This window comes from Megascapheus bottae, chromosome 13 (assembly GCF_031878675.1).
Source record: "Megascapheus bottae isolate mThoBot1 chromosome 13, mThoBot2.hap1, whole genome shotgun sequence".
In the NCBI taxonomy this organism is placed as follows: domain Eukaryota; kingdom Metazoa; phylum Chordata; class Mammalia; order Rodentia; family Geomyidae; genus Megascapheus; species Megascapheus bottae.
Genome location: NC_143521.1, coordinates 11,790,102 through 11,811,082, shown reverse-complemented (window position 1 = coordinate 11,811,082; position 20,981 = coordinate 11,790,102). Strand labels below are relative to the sequence as shown.

Sequence of the window (20,981 nt, the reverse complement as noted above, 5' to 3'; positions counted from 1 at the left end):
ATCCATCTATCTATCTATCTATCTATCTATCTATCTATCTATCTATCTCTGTGGAACTTTCCTAAGTTTATTCAGGCATACCTGTCACCGTGTACTGTCCTTTTCTTTTCTTCTTCTTCTTATTTTTTTTTGCCAGTCAGGTCTGGCCACTGTTTCTAAGCTTCTTTTATTCAAGGTTAGTACTCTACCACTTGAGCTACAGTGTCATTTCCAGCTTTTTCTATTTCCGTGGTACTGAGGAACTGAACCCAGGGCTTCATGCATACTAGGCAAACACTCGACCACTAAGCCACATTCTCAGTCCCTTGTCACCTTGTAGAATGGACAATAACTTGGGAAATGTCATCTTAAGTTGTTATTACCTTCAGAACAGACACAATATTGGGGCGATTTTAACCTGTACCTTATTTAGTATTCCCAAATGCATCTGGAACATTTCTAGATAATTGTCTTAAGGACAATGTCCCTACTCCTCAGACAAGGGAAACCCCTAAGACCTGGCATGAGTCCTGGTCTGGAGAGAAGTATATAAGGTCACTACACTGGGCAAGGGAGGGTTATTTATTCAAGAAATGTGAGAGATAGTATTTTGTGATAAGGTCTAATTAAAAAATGTCCCTCTCCACTGTCAAAATATTGGTTTTAATCAAAGCAAATTAGTTTTGAAATAGAAACAACATGATAGAAGCTGAATCAAATCCTATTTTAATAGCTTTACTAAAAGCAACGGTAGGTTATATTTTAAGTAAATTTGGTAAGCCCTGCAGGCTGGGCTAAGTAAGAGGATCTGGGTTTGAGGCCTAAAGGAAAGAAATTAGACAACAAGGGCCCATCAAAGCAGATGTTTCAGCCTCCAGCTGCTCCTTGAGTCAGGAGTATCCATTTGTTAAGACTTCTTACAGGGCCTCTGTGACCATTTGCCTGGAGAATGAACAGGAGTGCATAACCACCTACATTTCTACCTTTCTGATTTTCTCCTTCCTGCCTTAAAGCCCCGACTCTATGATGAATCATCTACAATGAGTAAAGGAGCAAATCATTCTTAAGTTCATGAACACACACACATATCCAAATAACTCTGGGTGATGGTTATTTTTTTTTTTTGGCTAGCAGATATGGAAATTAAAAAGGTAAACTCGGGGGTGGGGGGTGGGGGGGAGGGTAATGGGTACCAAGACATGTGAAAGGGTATCAATGTATGTGAATTAATGCACCTTCTATCTGGCAAATATCATGTAACCCTTTTATTAATTACAATATATATATATATATATATAAAGGCAAACTCTTTCTAGGAATAGTGGCATACACCTAGGATCTCAGCTACTTGGGAGATGCAACTATGAAGACCTTTGCCAAGGCTAGCCTGAGTCGGAACTCAAGACCCTATATGAAATATAACTAAAGCAAAAAGGCCTGGAGATAAAAATCAAGTGGTAGAATGCTTGTATAGGAGGTCAGACTCCTATACTAAAAAAAAGAGTAGAATTGAACTGTAGCAAAAAGTACTTTCTTCAGTATAAATCTTTTTTTTTAATTGTTGGGTAATGTATAGAAGGGTTATATTCATCAGGTAGTAGGTGCATTACTTCTCACACATTGATACCCCTTCTTATGTTTTTGTGCCCATTTTCCTCCCCCTTCCAATCATCTTGTTTTCCCCTCTTCCCCTTCCTATTTCAAATAAACAAATAAATGTATATATAGTATACCAGGTAACAAAGTCAGATACAGTAACAATATGAGATTAACCAAAGGGCAACAAAAGAGAAGAGAAATAACATAGTACATTAAGAACAACAATTACTCAAGATAAATCTCTTGTTTCCATATCCTAGAGACCCTTCCTCCCTTCCTTTCTTCCTTCCTTCCCCCCCTTTCTTTCTTTCTTTGCCAGTCAGGGGGCTTGAACTCAGGGCCTGAGCATTGCCCTTGGGCTTTCCTTAAGGCTAGAGCTCTATCACTTGAGCCACAGCACCACTTCCAGCTTTTCTAAGTATGTGGTACCAAGGAATCAAAGCCAGGTCTTCCTGCATGCTAGGCAAGCACTCTACCACTAGGCCAAACTCCTGGCCCCAAAGTTCTATTTGTTTTGTTTTGCTTTTTGCCAGTCCCGAGGCTTGAACTCTGGGCCTGGGCACTGTTCTTGAGCTCCTTTTGTACAAGGCTAGCAATGTACCACCTGAGCTATGTCACCACCTCTTGAATCAAATCTTAATTCCAAACACTACCCATGCCACTTTCTTCTTCCTTCTAATTAAGGGATAATTGCCACTAAATCTCTATAAGGGATGAATAAAAGAAATTTAGAACTATACTATTCAATGTGGTAGCTATTAAACAGTGTGTGCCTATTGAAACCTGTGTGGCTATTTAAAGTAATTAAAGCTAAATAAAATTTAAAATTCAGTCCCTCAATTGCACTAACTATATTTCAATTGTTCAAAGGCCACATATGACTTATGGCGAAGTACTAGACTTATAGACGATCCCATCAGTGGAGAAAGTTCTACTGGATAGTACTGACCTAGAGAAGGCCATTTATAAATATTTTGGAAACTGCTCATTTCTTACTTGGTAACAGTTCTCAGCCCTACCTACTAGAACTGGCCTGACTCAGAATTGTGTGGGATTGAATTTGACAGTAAATGCCAAAGATTCCATTATTATCCTAAAATATCATTCCAACTGACCTAAAATCTCTTCATGTGAAGATTTTTCCATTACCACTAATGATTGTTTTTTTCAAAATCCAAACTTATCAGAAAATATTTGGGCTGAGTGCCAGTGCTCATTCCTATAATTTTAGCTGTTCAGAAGGCTGAGATCTGAGGATAATAGTTCAGAGCCAGCTTGGGCAGAAAAATTTACGAGGCTCTTCTTTCCAATTAACCAGAAAAATGCCAGAAGTGAAGGCATGGCTCAAATGGTATAACACCAGCTGAGAGGGAGAGTGATAGGCTTGGAGTTCAAATCCTAGTATTGGCATAAAAAAAGAAAATATTTGATGACAACAGCAACTTGTTCGAGTTCTAACAATTTGTAAGCCTGTTTGAAAATGATTAGACTATTTTTTTTTTGTCAGTTGTGAGGCTTGAACTCTGGTCCTGGGTTCTGTCCCTGAGCTCTTCAGCTCAAGGCTACGGCCCTACCCCTGGAACCACAGCACTACTTCCGGTATTCTAGTGGTTAATTGAAGATAAGTCCCATGGACTTTAGTGCCTGGGCTGGCTTTGAACGGAGATCCTCAGATCTCAGCCTCCTGAGTAGCTAGGATTACAGGTATGAGCCACTGCGCCCACTTGATTAGACTAACTTCAAAAAACATACATGTGGGATACAAGTGTTATACACACATGCATACACACACACACACACACACACACATAGAGGGAAACACTTGTGTTTTACAGTTAGAATAAGGAAAATACTTACTGCACATCTGGATCTAATTCCTTTTCACGATCTTTCATCAATTTAGACCCAGATTCAATAACACTTAGATTTCATAGCATGTTTGGGGAACTTTGGCTTACATTTCATTTGACCGCACAAGAACCACTCAGTGAGTACTGATTTTCAGGTAATAGACTATCTTATTTGTCTTGTTTAACTGGCTACTGAACTGATTCCCAAATGGCCAGATTACAGTGACAGAAATAGCTAAGATTACAAGAGGCCAACTAGCCTTTCCTTTCTCATAAACACCAACCTGCCTGGTTATCTAGCTTCTGTATCACAGAGGTGTAAACCTCAGCAGGAACTAAGAGGGGAAAGCCTTCCTGACAACCATAAAGCAGGTAAAGTGAGCATGCACCTGCATGCACACACATGCATACCTACCACACACACACACACACACACACACACACACACACACACATACACACACACACCATTGCAAGGTCATGTGAATAAGACTGCAGGAATTCTATAATAAAGCATAATTTATTCATGGGGAAAATCTATAGAAGAAATACTTCCCTTCCAAAGCAACTTGGGTGAAAGTCATTTGATGAGAAATATAAAAAAACTGCTATCAAGACAACATACTGCCAATTGCAACAACCTAAAGAAGAATGCATTCAGCTAGTGGTACATTATCACAAACATGCATTTTGAAAATATTTTCATGTGTCTGCTCCATGTCATAAGATCTATCAGTCAATACTGTCACCAACATTTCTTTATCCTTTCATTTACTATGTCCAACTTGTGAGCTTCCAACATGGGATGTTTCCAAAAAATATTAACTAATGTATAACTAAAGAACACATCATTAAAATTCCTATGCATATATCTCAAAGCTTAAGCTCACATTTCCTGTTCATTAGAAGACAGCTCTGGTTTAATCTTGGAAACATGGTGTCTCCAGGAAACAGGAAAGAAAAAGTTGAGGATTTAATGCATGAAAGTTGAGAAGGTAATATACTTTGATCTGAAATATCACATATACAAGCATAACAATTTTTCCTTGAAATAGAAAACTCTAAGTAGGTCAACTTATTAAGGGCTACTGGAGAGTCTATAAAGCCACATTCCCCTACCCTTTTGATGAACTGTAGCTGAGAAAGGAGTTAGAGCCCTGTATTATTAAAAACTCTGCCCCCCATGCAAGCAGAGCATGGAAGAAGCAGGAACGCATATTGCCCTTTAGGTTTTGTTTCGGTAAGAAATAGCAAGAACCCTTCTGTTCCCTGCTGTTGTGCTTGCTCAGGTATCACCGGGTTTCTTTTGCAGGTCGCAGGTGGAAGTCAGGGCAGAGCAGGCGTCTGTCTTCCCATCCACCCGGGCCATGACGCTCTCACTTTCACATTTACAAACCCTAGCTCACAAAGATATGGCTGGCAGACACCTAACCAAACGATCCGTGAAGTGTTGGGGATATAATAAAGTGCTTTTCAGGAGGTGGGGGAGGGATAATAGAGGTAGACGGAAAGGGAAGAGGAAGGAGAAGAGGAATAGGAAATGAAGATGCGGAAAGCCCCATTCTCGTCTTGATTCATCTCAGGGAGGGGAAAACCACTCAACAAGGGGTCCCTACATCATCCCCACGGCTGATGACTTTTTCAATGCCCGAAGATGTCCACAGACCCTCGGGACACCCACCCGGCGCGGCCTCCCCGGAGAAGCCGAAGCCCCCCTTTCTTCCCAGGACTGCGCGCCCCGGAAAGCAGAGCGAGCCGTGCGTGCGTCCGAGCGAGCGGCGGGCGGCGCGGCGAGCGGACCAAGTTCGTGCCTCCTCGCCGGGTCCTCCCCGCGTTACCCCGGGCCGGGAGCGAGCCCGGGAGGTCACCCTCGGGGTGGTTCTCCAGCAGTCCTCCGGGCTCGGCAGGAGGCGGCGGCGGCGGCGGCGGCGGGCGGGGACACCTGTCCAAGGGCGGGGCGGGGGGCCGCCACACTGCGGCGGGGACGGAGGGAGCCGGCCCCACGCTCGGGGCGCCCGGCAAGCAGCCGGCACCGACCCGGGAGTCGCGATCGCCGGGCAGGCGCCCCCGGTCCACGACACTGCGGGGAAGGTGCTGGGGCTGAGCGGGGGCCCCCCACCCCCTCGCTTCTCCCCGCAGCCCGGAGGACCCGCCGCCCGCCCAGCCCCGCTGCAGTGCCCGGGTCTCCGCCTCGGGGCGGGGAGCAGAGCCGGGCCGGATGCCCTCTGGCTGCCTGGTGCCCCCCCGGGCAGAGAAAGGGGGCGCCGCGCCTACCTGCTGGGGTGCGGCGGGCCGCGCTCGCCCTGCGGGGCCGTGACCTGCGGCGGCGGCGGCGGTGGCGGCGCGGCGGCGGCGGCGGCGGCGGTCGCGGCGGGGAGGGCGCTGCCTTCAGGAAGGGGTGGGATCTGCCCTACCGGCCGCCCGGCCCCCTCCTGCCGCGCCGGGGCCCGCCCCCGCCTGGATCCGGGGTTCCCCCCCACCCCGCGCTCCGAGCTGGACTCAGGTCACCCCACCGTCCCCCTAGCCCCGGGGTCCCTCATAGTCACCGGGGCCGGCGCCGGGTGTGTGCGGCCGAACCGCTTCCTCCTCGAGCCTTTGTGGATGGCTGCCTGGCCCCGGCGCTCCTCGCCCAACAAAAGGCAGAAGAGAGCCGGGGATCCTCCGCCTGGTGGCTCCTTACTCCTGACCTGGGGTAACCTCCGGGCTGCACACCAGGGGCTTTTGCACGTGGTCGCTACAGTTTTCACCCCCCTCCCCACCCCCAGGCTGGAGGTGGCGCTCGCCGCCCCGCGCTCTCCCGCCGCTTTCTTTATCTCATGAAACAAACAACCCAGCCAACTTCTGACCCTGGCAATGAAGGCAGGCTGACTTCAAGGCAGCCCGCCCAGGGTCCCCTCGGTGCCGCTCGGAAAACTGTATTCATTAGCATTGAAATGGCTTCCTCCTCCCAGACCACCCCCCCTACACGTCACCCTGGAGCCCTGGCCCTGACTTCTAGCACCAGCTTGGACCCCCAGGGCCATGCTTACCACAGGCTCCTGGGTCACTTGGGTACCAACTGCAGCCTGGCTGGCTTCCTGCCGTTATCAGCCTGGCTGAGTCAGTCTATAGCCGTTCACCTGCAGGCCTGGCTCCTCTCAACTGTTGGCTCTCAAAGCACTCTATCCTAAGGTTCCTCTCCAATGCAGCCCATTCCAACCCTTCAACAATCACTTCTACAACTCCCTGCGCCCCACCGTGCACCCGAGGAGTGTCTAAGCATGGCGCTATGGATTTCTTGTCACCGTCCTGTCCTGACTACTGGACTCTTCGCTTCCTCAGACCAGGGGAATGACCTCCCCTTTTCCTTACCTTAACGAATGGAGATTCTTGTTAATCCAGTCAAAACAACAAAACCCCAAACTTAGCCCTGGTCTAGACATTCCTGCAAGTACACGCTAAATTTAAGGGGGGGCTACTTTTCTGAGGAGAATAACTGGCTTTTGTCAGACTCTCAAAAGTGATCTACAACTCCCATAGTTTTAAATCCCACTATGACCCCAGCTCTGATAATAACCTTATTCCCTGACCCCTATGCCGACACCCCTCTCTGTCTTCTGTCTCTTGGAGACAAGGCCTCATTGTGTGGCCCAGGCCGATCCTGAACTTACCATCTACATTCCCCCACCTCCCAAGTGTGGGGATTACAGTTCAGTACTACCACACCCAGCTAAACATGGGTGTTCTGATGAAGAACCACACATGAATTTTGGTGTGTCTGTGTGTTGCTCTGTGGGGCAGTATTTATGTGTGCTGTCCCTTAACTGTTTTGCTCAAGCCTGGAAAAGTACCACGTGAGCACAGCTCTACTTCTGATTTTCTGGTAGTTAGTTGGAGATGAATCTTATAGACTTTCCTGCTGGGGCTGGCTTTGAATCTCAATTCTCAAGAGCTCAGCTCCTGAGTAGCTAAAATTACAGACCTGAGCCATTAATGCCAAGTTTTTCCTTACCTCCCTCTCTCCCTTCTTTCCTTCCTTCCTCCTTTTTTCCCTCCCTCCACCCCTCTTGCTTTCTCTTTCTTTCCTTATTTATTTTGTGCTAGGCCTGGGTCTCAAACTCAGAGCCTGGCCACTGTCCCTAATCTTTTGTTCAAGGCTACTGTTCTACTACTTGAGCTCCAGTTCTAGCTTTTTGGTAGTTTTTAAAATTGGAAACAAGAATCTTATGGATTTTCAAGAAAGAGAGAGAAAAAGAGAGAGGGGGGGAGAGGGAGAGAATCTTATGGATTTTCTTGTGTGAGCAGGCTTTGAACCGTGATCCTCAAGTCTCAGCTTCCTGAAGAGCTAGAATCATAGACGTTAGCCACCAGTACCATGTTTTTTGGGGTCGTGGGGATTGAACTCTGGGTCTAGGCACTCGAGCCAGAGCTTTACTTCTACTTTTTTTTTTTTTTTTGTCTGAGTCTCATGGACTTTCCTGTACCAGCTGGCTTTGAACCATGATCCTCAGATCTCAGCCTCTTGAGTAGTTAGTATTACAAGTGTGAACCACCTATGCCAGCTTTTAAATGTATATATTCATCCTGTAACCTTTAAAATGGCCTGCTGACCAAGTTCCAAAATGCTTCAGGTTGTGAGGAAAAGGTCAAGCACAGAGTCAAGACACTGAGGTGGAGGGAACACTAGAAAGGGTTAAGGATGGGTGGGAGCCCAGAGCTTGTTTGGAGAGCAGAGTTCAGGGAGTGCTGCAGGAAGGAGCTAAGAGTTGTACTCTATTAGTCCCTAGACTGGATGGGTCCAGCACAAGGATCTGTACGAGTGAGTGGGGGCTGGGGTTTATCTGATAGAAGTGATTCTCTTATCTAACTGAAATCATGACAGAACATTTAGAATTACAAAGGAATCCTATATTCTTGCTCATTTTCTTTCTCTTGGGCAGACAACGTGTTATTTTTTATGATTCAAATCACTTCCCTTATTTATTTGAAGAAAAAAAAAACCCTAACTTTGAGAAGCACAGCTTATAAATAACACACACATAGAAAATCTGGAGATCCGTGGTGCTGCTGAAATTTCAATGAATCTCATTTTAATAAAAATCCCTGTATTACAAAGTTATTGCCAGTCTTCAGTAGTCCAGTATTCAACCACCATACAAAGCTTCTTTAAGTGGTATTTGACTCTTTCCAAAATCTACCTCTTAAAAGAGACCCTCACCAGAGCAATTGGAAAGAGAAAGGAAATACATTTGGTAAGAGAATGTTAAATAGAAGTTATTATTTTGCACCCATTTCGACAGAACCCCCAAATAATGGTTGCTAATACTCATGTATTCCAAATGAGGTGCCTGGATCACCTCACAGGGGTTGTAAAAGAATGTTCTTCCAATCTCTCAGTTTCCTGTGTTTAAGAACAGATGTCTGTGCCGGCCATAGACTGTGGATATGGAGGTCTCTGTAGAAGTTATAGGTGTTTTAAGGAATTCCTCCTTTGCCCCACAGCCAAGGGCAAAGCATGCTTCCCTACCTTACATCTCTTAATGAATTCAGTCTGTATTTCCTCCTGTTTGGGGGAGCACTATGGATTGGTGTCTGGCTCATTCCTTTGAAACCAAAACTGGCAGAGGGTTTGGAATGTTGGATAGGGATACTCCTATAAAACCCAAGTCTAAGAGAATGAAACAGAATGGGGTTGACTGTGAGACCACTCAAGAGGACTGTTGGAAAAGCAAACAGATTTGGGGCAGAAAGAGCCCAGGAATCTGCCTCTGGATGTCCAGGGCCCAGGACAAAAAGTTGAAACTATAGTCAGAAGCCAAATGAACTTCCCGCAGCAAAGGAATTAAAGGGTGGCCAGTGAGTCTTCATCAAGCTTGTTAGCAAAAGGTCCAAAGAGGGCACTGAATGCTATTGCTGGTGAGTGTGGTTCTGACAAGTAGATATTTGCTATGGCTCCCCCAAATCTGGTAAAGCCCTTCAGCTTTGTTCCAGAGGAGACAGACAGCTAAGGCAGGGGGAGCGGGTGAAGAAGTGCCAGGCTAGATGAGATGCACGCGGTACCTACCGCTACTACTTTCTCACTTTGAATTGTAGAAGTGTTTCATTTTCCCTCCATTCCCCCTTCCCTCCCTTCCGTGTGTGTGGGGGGGTTACTGGGGCTTGAACTTAGGGCTATGGCACCATCCATTAGATTTATCTAATTAGATTAAGGCTGGCACTCTACCATTTGAAGCACACCTCCTCTTCTGGCTTTTTGCTGGTTAAGTGGAGAAAAGGCTCCCAGACTTTTCATCCCAGGCTGCCTTCAAACCTTGATCCTTTGACTTCAATCTCCTGAGTAGTTACTGGGCATGAGCCACCTGGCTATTGTTAGAATTTCTTTTTTTTTTCATATATTTTTATTGTAATTAAGAGAAGGGTTACATGATATTTTCCAGATAGATGGTGCATTAATTCCCATACATTGATACCCTTTCACATGTCTTGGTCCCCATTTCCCTCCCCCCCACCCCCATCCCTCATCTTGTTTTCCCCCCCTCCCTATCCAATTTCAAATTTCTTATTTCCGCCTGTTAATCACTGAAATAAGACTGCATTATTTTTTGACTTAAAAGTAAAAGATCTTTTTTATTAGTTGAGAATGACACCCTCCCTCCAAAGCCATTCATCCATTTAACAGAAAGGAAAAGGTTGAGGCTGAGAGAGCGGGTTTGCACAGGGCTGAGAGGGAAGAATGGAGCTGGATTGTGATTCTACCCATGCAGTCTACTGGCTCAGTGTATCCATAATACAGAATTCCATATCAGACCTCAAACCTCTCAGGAGGCCTCTTCCAGCTTCATACCTGCATCACAAGCAAGCAATGTGTCGTGAAATCTCCTTTGTCTGCATATAAATTTTACTTTTGAGTTTTCCAACCAGAAAGTGGGCAGGAAAGAAACTGCATTTTGAAAAGGCTGGGGTTCTAAGTGTTGGCCTAACCTTTTATTACATAACTGTTTAGAGGTTTCTTTATCTCTCAAGGGCTTAGGTTAGACGATTATCAAGGTCTCCTTCAATCAGAAAATTCTATTAAAAAACGATTGGGATCTGCTCCATTGGGCTCAGCCTTCACACAGGGAATCTGGTGTGGGAATGCTGCAGTGGTTTGGGGTAATAAAGAAGCAATATTTCCACAGTGAGGTCCTGACAAACACAATGATGCCTTCCTTTGGAGATCAATATATGTGTCAGAGGTGTATATGATTACCTTGGTGACAGTCTCCACGTTATGCTCTTGCCAATGATGTCCCACGAATCCCTGAGCACTTTCCTGTATTCTCTTGAGGGCTATGTATTTCTCTCCTGTTCTCCTCCTATGGAAAAAAAAAACCCACTTGTAAAGCATCGCAAAAGAGGAGATTCCAGCTTCTGAAATTCACTGTCACTTCATCTCTTCCTGTTAGTTAAAGTATTATTTTCTGCTAAACCCCAAAAGTATGAATGGAGGTTGATTTTAATCAGTCCACCTTTTTGGACCCTTGGTCAAAAACATCTAAGTTTGTAGTACATATACATCATTTCCTTGCTTTTTTAAAAATACCATCAAAATCAGAGAGCTAAACATTAATCATTTTATGGTATGATATTCTTTTTGTATTCCAGTGTAGTGCTGTACCACTTTGAGCTATACCACTACTTCCAGTATTATATTATTATTTTTTTAATCACAAATGATTGCTTTTGAGAAATTTAGGTGAATTCTTTTTTTTTTTTTTTTTTTTGCCAGTCCTGGGCTTGAGCTCAGGGCTTGTGCGCTGTCCTTGGACTTTCTCAAGGCTAGCACTCTACCACTTGAGCCTCAGCACCACTTCCGGCTTTTTGCTATGTATGTGGGTACCGAGGAATTGAACCCGGTCTTCGTGCATGCTAGGCAAGCACTCTACAACTAGGCCAAACTCCCCGCCCCTTTTTCTTCAAAGTTCTAACCAGAGGGTATTTTATTACCCCTATCTACTGCCTGCCAACTGGCTGTCCCAATCTCTCTCTATTCTGAGTTCTTACCATGATCCAGCAGCAGAGATAACATGAGGCATATCAGAAGTTTTCTGGATCCCACTAGGGTGGGTGGGTGGCTAGGGGTCAGTTGGTGTCCTTACTATACTGCTTGCTAAATATGTTATTCATTTGGGCAGTACTGGGGTTTGAACTTAGGACTTTGAACTTCCTTGTTGGATGTTCTAGTATTTGAGCCATCCATCTAGCCCTGCTTTGTGCTGACCTATCTCCAATTGGAAATAGATCTAGCAAACTTTTCTGCTATTGTTGAACTCGAACCTCAGTCCTCCAGCTCTCAGCCTTCTGATTAGTTAGTATTACAGACATGAGCTTTCAGGACCCAGCTTAACTATTTTAAATGTCACAACTGAATAAAAGTATTTTTTAATCTTCTCCCTCTTCCTTTCCTTTTAGAAGATAAAAATTCCTGTTTTGTTTCCAAACCTAAATCAATGACTTGTTTCCCCTTATCCTGTCTTCCCCCCATTTCAGAAGATTCTTGGTACCTGTAGGTATATGGTGCTAAGACTGCTACTGAGGAAACACACACACACACACACACACACACACACACACACACACACTCAGGATGCAGAGTTCAGTCTGTACTGGGGCTGCTAGATTTGTTTCTCCCATACTGCTTCCCAACTTCTCCTAAAGATCAGCTGCCTTTCAAGAAATCTAACAGTTTTCATTTGATTATTTCAATTAACCACATAGACTTTTCTTCCTTTGGGGCCACCATTTGCTTTTTTGGGAAAGCAGATTTTCACAAAATTAAGAGCAAAAAGCTAGGTGCTAATGGCTCACACTTGTAATCCTAGCTATTCTGGAGGCTGAGATCTGGAAATTGTGATTTGAAGCCAGCTTAGATGAACAAATTTGTGAGACTCTTATCTTCGATTTGTTACGTCTGCCTGGAAGAAATGACTTCTTCTCTTGGCTCTTTCCCACTGCATCCTGGAAATCCCTGCCCAGCACCCATAACCCTGGCAACTGGCATGCCTGGGGGCAGTGGGAGGTCCCCCAGTCTGAGGTATTTCCCCATCCTCTGAGATCACATCCACTTCCCCTGTGGCCACACCCTCCCCCTATATAATTTCTCCCTTCTCACCATAAGCTCTCTCTTTCCCATTGCTAGTGGTGCATTCTCTACAATGTTTCCTGTCTGCACCTAGTGAGTGACTCCTGCCTGCAGGCCTCTTTTCTGTCTCCTTTAACCCAACCCTGCCTACAGCTCTCTCCCTGTGTCTAGTTTAAAACCCCGTACCCCTCACCCCCCCCTCCATATCTGTTCTGGTGAGATTGGAGTCCTCCTCCCCCCATACTCTACTTTCCCACTCAACATCCTTATTGAGTCTACCCAAAGATGTCCTCACTAACTCCACCCCCTGTCAGTCTCACTGACTCTGCCCCATGTTCAATGACCCCACCCCCACTCACCACTGACTCCACCCCTCTCTGGTGTCCTCTCCAAGTGTGCCCCCTCCATGTCCTCACTAACTCTTCCCCTGCCTCCTCACTGACCACCCCCATCCTCACAGACTTCACTTCCTCTTAGTGTTTCTTATTACAGTGGGGTCTCATCAGTCTCACCCAAGCCGGGACACCCCCTTGGGATATCTTTTATGCTCTTTAGATGTTCTTCTACTCAGGGACTCCATAAAGCCAAAAGCACTAATCTTTTATTGCAATCGTGTCTGGCCAAAGTATAGTCTAGACAATTGGTCTCTAGGCCCCCAAACAGGACTTTGGATTATAATATTCTCAGGAGTTTAGACAGTTTCTTCTGATGCAATGGTAAATGGCCAGAGGTTCTATACGTTCAGGCTTTCTTTGCTCTCCATGCTTGCCCTTCTCTCTACCCATCCTACTTGGCACAGGGGCATCCTGACCCTGCCAAATCACCTAAGAGCCTGGAGCCTCTTCATAAACCTAAAGTGCCTGATCCTCTGCTCAACATTGAAGACTCTGCTTCTCCTCCCCAAGCTGAACCTTTCCTTCCTTCTCCTCCCCCTTCATCTCCTTTTGACTCACCTCCCGAGGCTCACACCCTGCACTGGTGGCTCACAACCTCCAGCAGCCCCCTAATTTCCTCTGTGAGAGGTGGCAGGGGCACAGGCCCCCTTTTCAATGACCCATCTTTCCCAGATCGAGAAGCGACTTGGATCATACTCCCAAGACCCTAATAATTATAGCAAAGAGTTTAAATACCTTGTTCAGACTTAGGACCTCACCTGGCATGACTTATATACAGTCCTGTCCTCTACCCTTACCTCTGAAGAAAAGGAACGGGTTTGGGTTGCAGCCCAGGCACATGCTGATGAAACCCACCGCCTAGACAATACTTTCCCAGTAGGGGCAACGGCTGTGCCCAGGGAAGAGCCCAAATGGGATTATGAAAATAATGCTCCTGGAAGGGTTAGCAGAAACAGGATGGTAACCTGCCTGGTAGCTGGCCTCCAGAAGGCAGCCCACCATGCAGTCAACTATGATAAACTAAAGGAGGCTACCCAGAGACCCACTGAAAACCTGGCCAAATTTCTTGATCGCCTTACAGTGGCACTCCAGCGTTATACTAAGCTGGACCTGAGTCAAAAGAAGGTATAGTGGTCCTGAATACCCATTTCATTTCCCAATTGGCTCCCGATATTAAAAAAAAAAAGTTGAAAAAGGCTGAGGATGGCCCTCAAACCCCCCAAGGAGATCTGGTGAGCACGGCCTTTAAGGTTTTTAACAACCAGGAGGAATAGAAAAAAGCTGATAAGGCTGCCAGTAATAGGAAAAATTGCCAGTTTCTGGCTGCTGCCCTTCGGGCTCCTCAAAGAAGAGGCGCCCAACGCACACTACCCAGACCATTCAAGTGTGGCAAGGAAGGCCACTGGGCAAGAGCTGGCCCTACTCTACAACCACCATCTGGACCCTGCCAAAATGTGGACAGCCAGGACACTGGGGAGTCGACTATCCCTCCTCGTCTCTACAAGATGGGCCAGTCCCTCCCATACCCCCCCACACATGGGGAGGAGCCCAACTTATCCAAGATACTCAGCTTGGCAATGGAAGTGTGATGGTGCCCAGGGCGCTGGATCCCACAAGCATCACAGTGGAGGAGCCAGGTTATGCCTCCAGGTTGCAGGCAAGCTACTTGTATCCTTTCTTTTGGATATAAGAGCCAGTTATTCATTGTTACCTGAGTAATCCAGCCTGTCTTTTCCCTCCCAGATCTCAGTAGTGGGTGTAGATGGTCTTCTTACTTGCTCTGCAACTACCCATGTAGAATAGATAACTTTCCTTTTTTTTAACATTCCTTTCTAATTTTACCCCGCTGTCCCATATCCAAGGCTCCCTCAGCCCCTGAAAGCCCTTTTCCTCTCCCCCAATTTTGCCTGAGGATCGAGTCTTTCTTAAGACCCTTAATCTGTCTGGTTTACATCCTAAGTGGACAGGCCCTCATCAGGTCCTGCTGACTGCTCCCACTGCAGTTTAGCTCAAAGGACAGCCACAGTGGTTTCTTCTGTCAAGAGTGAAAAAGGCTCCTGCTCTTGCCCCTTGTACAACTCCAAGGTGTCTCACATCCCTGAAGAAGATGGCACCCCTGCCTCTTATGACTTCTTTTGAATTTCATCCAAGGACACATATGCACATTCAACTGTTACTGCTCCTTCTGGATGGACAGCATCTCCGCCTTCTACCCTCAGTGTCGATGCCCCTTATCAGCAGGAAGTAGCCAGAAACAGTCGGCACCCCTTTACAACTATCGGAAGGTGGGAATGTTAGGTCTGCCTGGAAGAAATGACTCCTTCACTTGGCTCTCTCCCCCTGCACCCTGGAAATCCTCGCCCAGCACCCATAACCCTGGCAACTGGCATGCCTGGGGGCAGTGGGAGGTCCCCACTGAGGTATTTCCCCATCCTCTGAGATCACATCCACTTCCTCTGTGGCCACACCCCTCCCCCTATATAATCTTTCACTTCCCACCATAAGCTCTCGTGCTCACCTGACTCCATTTTGGGCAGCAGGAGTCTGCTCTTTCCTCACACAATAAATCCTCTTCTCCTGAACTGCGTGGATTTTCCTTTCGGCAGACCTTACACAATTAACCAGCAAAAATCTGGAAGTGTGTGGCTCAAGTTGTAAACCACCAGCCCTCAGGAAAAAAAAAAAAACCCCAAAGCAATGTAAGTCCTTAAGTTCAAGCTCTAATACCAGCACCAAGGGGGAGGGGAGCAAAGATACATAACTAACATAACTAACTCCACCACACTGACTGAGGGATCTCCTGCATTAACTCAGCTGCATATTAAGTATTAGTGACTTTAAATTTTTTTCTTTCTCAAAAAAAAATTTTTTGACTGCACTTAGTCAACATTGTGTGTAACAAACGTGAAAATGAAATAGGCTTACTCATGTTGATTGCAGCACTATTTCCCATAGTGAAGATATGGAACCAACCCAGATGCCCCTAAGTAGATGAATGGATCAAGAAGATGTGGTTCTTATACTCAATGGAATTCTATGCTGCTATCAGAAAGAATGACATTGCCCCATTCGTAAAGAAATGGAAAGACTTGGGAAAAATCGTGTTAAGTGAAGTAAGCCCAACCCAAAGGAACTCAATGGCTTCCCTCATTTGTAATAATTAGTACACATCTCGGACTCTCCGAGCAGAGGATTACAACAGCTCAAAACCTATGTCCATATGGTCATATAGGATGAAACTAAATGAAATTAACTCTAGGATATGGAAACAAGAGGTTTATCTTTGTGATTGTTGTTCTTAATATACTGTGTTATTTCTTTTCTCTTTTTTTTTGTCCTTATGGTTAATCTCATGTTGTTGCTATATCTGACTTTGTTACCTGGTATATTGTATCTACGTCTGTTTGTTTATTTGAAATAGGGAAGGGAAGAGGGGAAAACAAGATGATTGGGAGGGGGTGGGGGGAGAGAAACAGGGACAAAAACCTGAGAAGGAATATCAATGTTCGAGAAGTAATGCACCCACTACCTGACGAATGTAACTGTAATCCCTCTATATATTACCCTGACAATAAAAAAAAAAGATAGGCTCACTCTTATCAGTATGGAAACCCAACCCCTCCCTAGTGCTTTCCCAACCTTTCCCTACTTTACTAACTTACATAGTTCCTCCATCTTAAATAACAGCAGTGCTGTGTGTGCTAGGGCAGATCTGGAATCTCAACCCTTGGGAGCCTGGGGCAGGAAGATGGTGAGTTCCAGTCACACCTGGACTACATAAAAACACCAGAACAATAAAACAAATCACTCTCCATCTCTAGATCATACTTTCTCAGCTATTCTTCTTTCCCTTCAGTGGCTTCCACACTCTGCCTATTGTGTTCCCACTCCCTTGGTAATAGTTTTCTTTTCTTCTTTCTTTTTATTTAGTTGGTCGTGGGGCTTGAACTCTGGGCCTGGACACTGTCCTTGAGCTGTTCAGCTCAAGGATATGGCTCTACCATTGAGCCGCAGTGCCGCTTCTGGTTTTCTGGTGGTTAATTGGAGATGAGAGTCTCACTGGGCTGACTTTGAACCATAATCATCAGATCTCAGGCTTGGGAGTGTGTAGGTTTACAGGTATGAGTGCCTGGCTGTTTCTTTTTTTATGTCACTTCTTTTTGTGTGTGTATGTCAGTCCCGGGGCTTGAACTCAGGGCCTGAGCACTATCCTTGGACTTTTTCAAGGCTAGAGCCCTACCATTTGAGCTATATCACCAGTTCTGTTTTTTTCTATGTATGTGGTACCAAGGAACCAAACCCAGGTCTTCGTGCATGCTGGGCAAGCTCCCAGCCCACTTTTTTTAAAAAAAAAAAACAAACTAAAGTTCCATGTCCTCAACTTAAAAGAGGAAAAAAAATCCAAATTTGTAGAGTGAAAACATTAATCATCCCTCATTGTCTACAACCCTTTCCTTCCATAGCCAGTGTTAACCTGGTTTGTATCCTACAGAAATTTGTTTGTGCACAAGCAAATATATTTACATTTTTAACATAAAATGGGTTTATTGCATATATTTTAGATGGATACATAATTACATAATATGTGATGCACAGTGTGTAGAATATATTGTATATATAACAATGTAACATATTAACACATAACATATTAATATAGTATTATACATCATTACATCTAGATCTTTCTCTGTATATATTACTATGAAAACTCCTTTCTAACTTAAAAGTGTATTATAGTCATTCATCCAAATCAATATCTATAGAGATAACTCATTCAATAAAATCCTAGCTTAAGTGTGATATAGTTTATTTTAAGGAACAATGACGTTTAGTCTAGTCATGTATTTGTAAAACCAACCCTATATATCAATATGTGAGAAGTAATGCACCCACTACCTGATGCATGTAACTGAAACCCCTCTGTACATTACCCCAGCAATAAAAATAAAATTAAAACAAAACTCCAACCCTATAATCAATTTGAGAACATTTAGTAACCTCAAGAAAAATATTTCATACTCCCTCTAAGGATCTATCTTCATTGATTTTTCCCATTTTGGATATTTCATATAATTGGAATTATATATGTGTTTTTTTTGTGGGGGGGATTCTTATAACATCCTCATTGTAGCATATTTCCGTATATAGTCCTTTTTTCCCCCAAATAATAATCCATTTAATGGATTTGCCTCATTTTTTACCCATCATCTATTGATGGACATTTAGAATGTTTTGAATATTTTGGGGGTATTTGTTGGGAACATTCATGTTCAGGTTTCTTTTGTTGTTGGTAGTGGTGGTCATGGGGCTTGAACTCAGGGCCTGGGCACTGTCCCTGAGCACTTTTACTCAAGGCTAGTGCCCTGCAACTTTAGGCCACAGGGCCACTTCCAATTTTCTGGTGGTTAATTGGAAATAAGAGTCTCACAGAGTTTCCTGCCGACGCTGGCTTTAAGCTGTTATCTTCAGATCTCAATGTCCTGAGTAGCCAGAATTACAGGCATGAGCTTTCATGTTCATGTTTTCACTTGTTCACTTGAAAACAAGTATTTTTATGTCTTTTGGACCCATTGCTAACTCTATATGCAACTTTTTGAGGAATTTCCAGACTGTTTACCAAAACAGAGTATTTCTTATCACCATCATCAGTGTGTGAAGATTCCAGTTACTCTATATCCCAATACTTGTTATTGCCTATTAATTTCTTTTTAAAAATAAGCACTCCACTGAGCAAGTTGAAGTGGTATCTATTGTGCTTTGATTTGCATCTCCCCAGGGGCCATAATAGTGTGTACTTGTTCAGGTGGTTATCTGCCATTGTTTGTTGTTATTGAAGACATGTTTGTTTCAGATCCTTTGTTCACTTTTCAATTGGGTTATTTTAATTTTATCTATTGAGTCATGAAATTTCTTTAGCCATTCTTCAGTATATGATTATAAATACTGTCTTTAATTCTGTTTATTGTCTTTTTATTTTCATTATAATATTCTATGAAGCATAATTTTCATGATCTCCAAATTATTTGTTTCTTTTACTGTTTCTGCATCAGGGGTCATATTTAAGAAAACTGCCTAATCCAAAAATCACTAAATGTATTCCTGTATTTCCTTCTAAGAGTTTTATAGCTTCAGTTCTTACAGTTAAGTGTGGTTCTTTTGTCATGTGCGTTTGTGCGCCAGTACTAGGGATTGAACTTATGGACTGGGTCCTGTGTTTCAGTTTTCCACTCAAGGCTGGCACTTCTGGCTTTTGCTGGTTAAATAGAGATAAGCATCTTATAGATTTGTTTTCCTGGGCTTGCTTGAAACAGTAATCCTCAGATCTCATTTTGTGGAGTAGCTAGAATTACAGGTGTGAGCCAGCAGCACCTGGCATGTGTAATGCACTTTGAATTTCTTTTGTGTATGATATGAGCAAGGGGTCCAACTTTATTCCTGGGCATTTAGCTATCCAGTTGGCCCAACATCATTTGTTAGAAAGACTATTCTTTCCTCAGTAAATTGTCTTGGCACCCTCACTGAAAATCAATCGGCTGCAAATGTGAAAGTTTATTTCTGGACTCTTAATTCTATTCCATTGATCTATACCTTATGCCAGTAATACACTGCCTTGATTACTGGAGTAGAGTTTGGAATCAGGATGTAGGACTACTCTGCTATGGTTTGAACGTGTCCTCTAAAGAACATGTGTTAGATGTGTACTCTCCAATTCAGCAGCAAAGCGTGGTTCATAATAGGAGTTAATTAGTTCATAAGTCCTCAGACTCCAAGAAAGGATGGGACACTATTTGTTGAAGAGTAGTAAGAGGGACTTATCTAGTCCCTTGACCTTGGATTTTTCTACTTCCAGAACTATGAACCAACAAAAGGTGTGTGTGTGTGTGTGTGTGTGTGTGTGTGTGTGTGTGTGTGTGTGTGTGTGTGTGAGCCCGCGCCAGTACAGGGTTTTGAACACTCTGACTTTTTTATGGTTAACTGGAGATAAGAGTCTTATGGACTTTCCTGCCTTGGCTGGCTTTGGTCCATTATCCTTAGATCTCAGCTCCCTGAATGGCTAGGATTACAACAGTGAGCAACCAGCAGTTGGCCCTGGGTTTAATCTTCTGGGAGTCTTTCATACTCTCCCAGTATGGCATCCACCAGCTATGAACTCATGAGACTGGGGGCAAGCATAACTTCACCAGATGCCATTTTGTCTGACCAAAAATGACATCCTTCCAAACACTGGGTGAACTGAGGTCTCCGCAGCAATCAAGCAAGTCAGTTAAGTTCCATTCCATCTGACAACCTCTTGGCAGGGAACTGAGTAAGTACAAGAGGACTCTTGCACCATTAACTGACTATGTCACCTTGGACCATCCAAATTCACCAAGTCTCAGCTACAAAATTAAAGTTATGAACTTAAGATTCTCTTCTGCCTCTCATAGACATTTTTTCAATTCTACTACCTAGTAATGGCAAAGGCAAGTCCCTATAGTGTCCCCTGCTTTCCTCATTAATAAACAGGTTTACAAAGGTGACATCTAATGGAAATAAAATCAAGACATTTCCAACACTGAACAGGGAGGGTATATCATGGTTGCAGGCAACCAGCCTTGGTCTTGACTGGAGGCTGGACAGGGCTGGCTCAGGTGCTCTTTAGCTATAATTGGTGGGCTACTTATAACCTTCTCCATATTGCTATTGTGTGAGGCTCTGTCCAAACCCTCCTCACAGAAACATGGGGATACCCTTGCTTCCTCCATGTCCCTTTCATTTTCAGGCTAGAACACTGGAACCTATTTCTAACTCTGTAACATTTCTGCCTATATTCCTATTGTATGTATATGTGCATGCTTAGCTAATTTCTAAAAATATTAATGCAACTTCGCCACTTTATGAAGTTCTTGCCCATTTGACCTCAACAGGAAGACAGATAAAGTGACCCCCTCTTTATCAAAAAATCAAGTCAAGGTTATAAATACTGATGGTCCTTGCCTCACAAATGCTGGATTATAATTACAATTAAATCATCATAAATTAAAATAGTGTAAGTAAAAATGCACTTAATATACTTTG

The 20,981-nt window shown here is 44.2% G+C and overlaps 1 protein-coding gene across 1 annotated transcript in view; it reads right to left on the bottom strand.

Moving 5' to 3' along the window:
- Positions 1–5,768, bottom strand: part of Tmem150c (transmembrane protein 150C) — a 64,186-nt gene extending 58,418 nt beyond the window's left edge. The window contains exon 1 of the mRNA XM_090343997.1: positions 5,703–5,768. The gene's annotated coding sequence lies outside the window, so the exon portion shown is untranslated. The remainder of the gene's footprint in view (positions 1–5,702) is intronic.
- Positions 5,769–20,981: the final 15,213 nt, after the last annotated feature.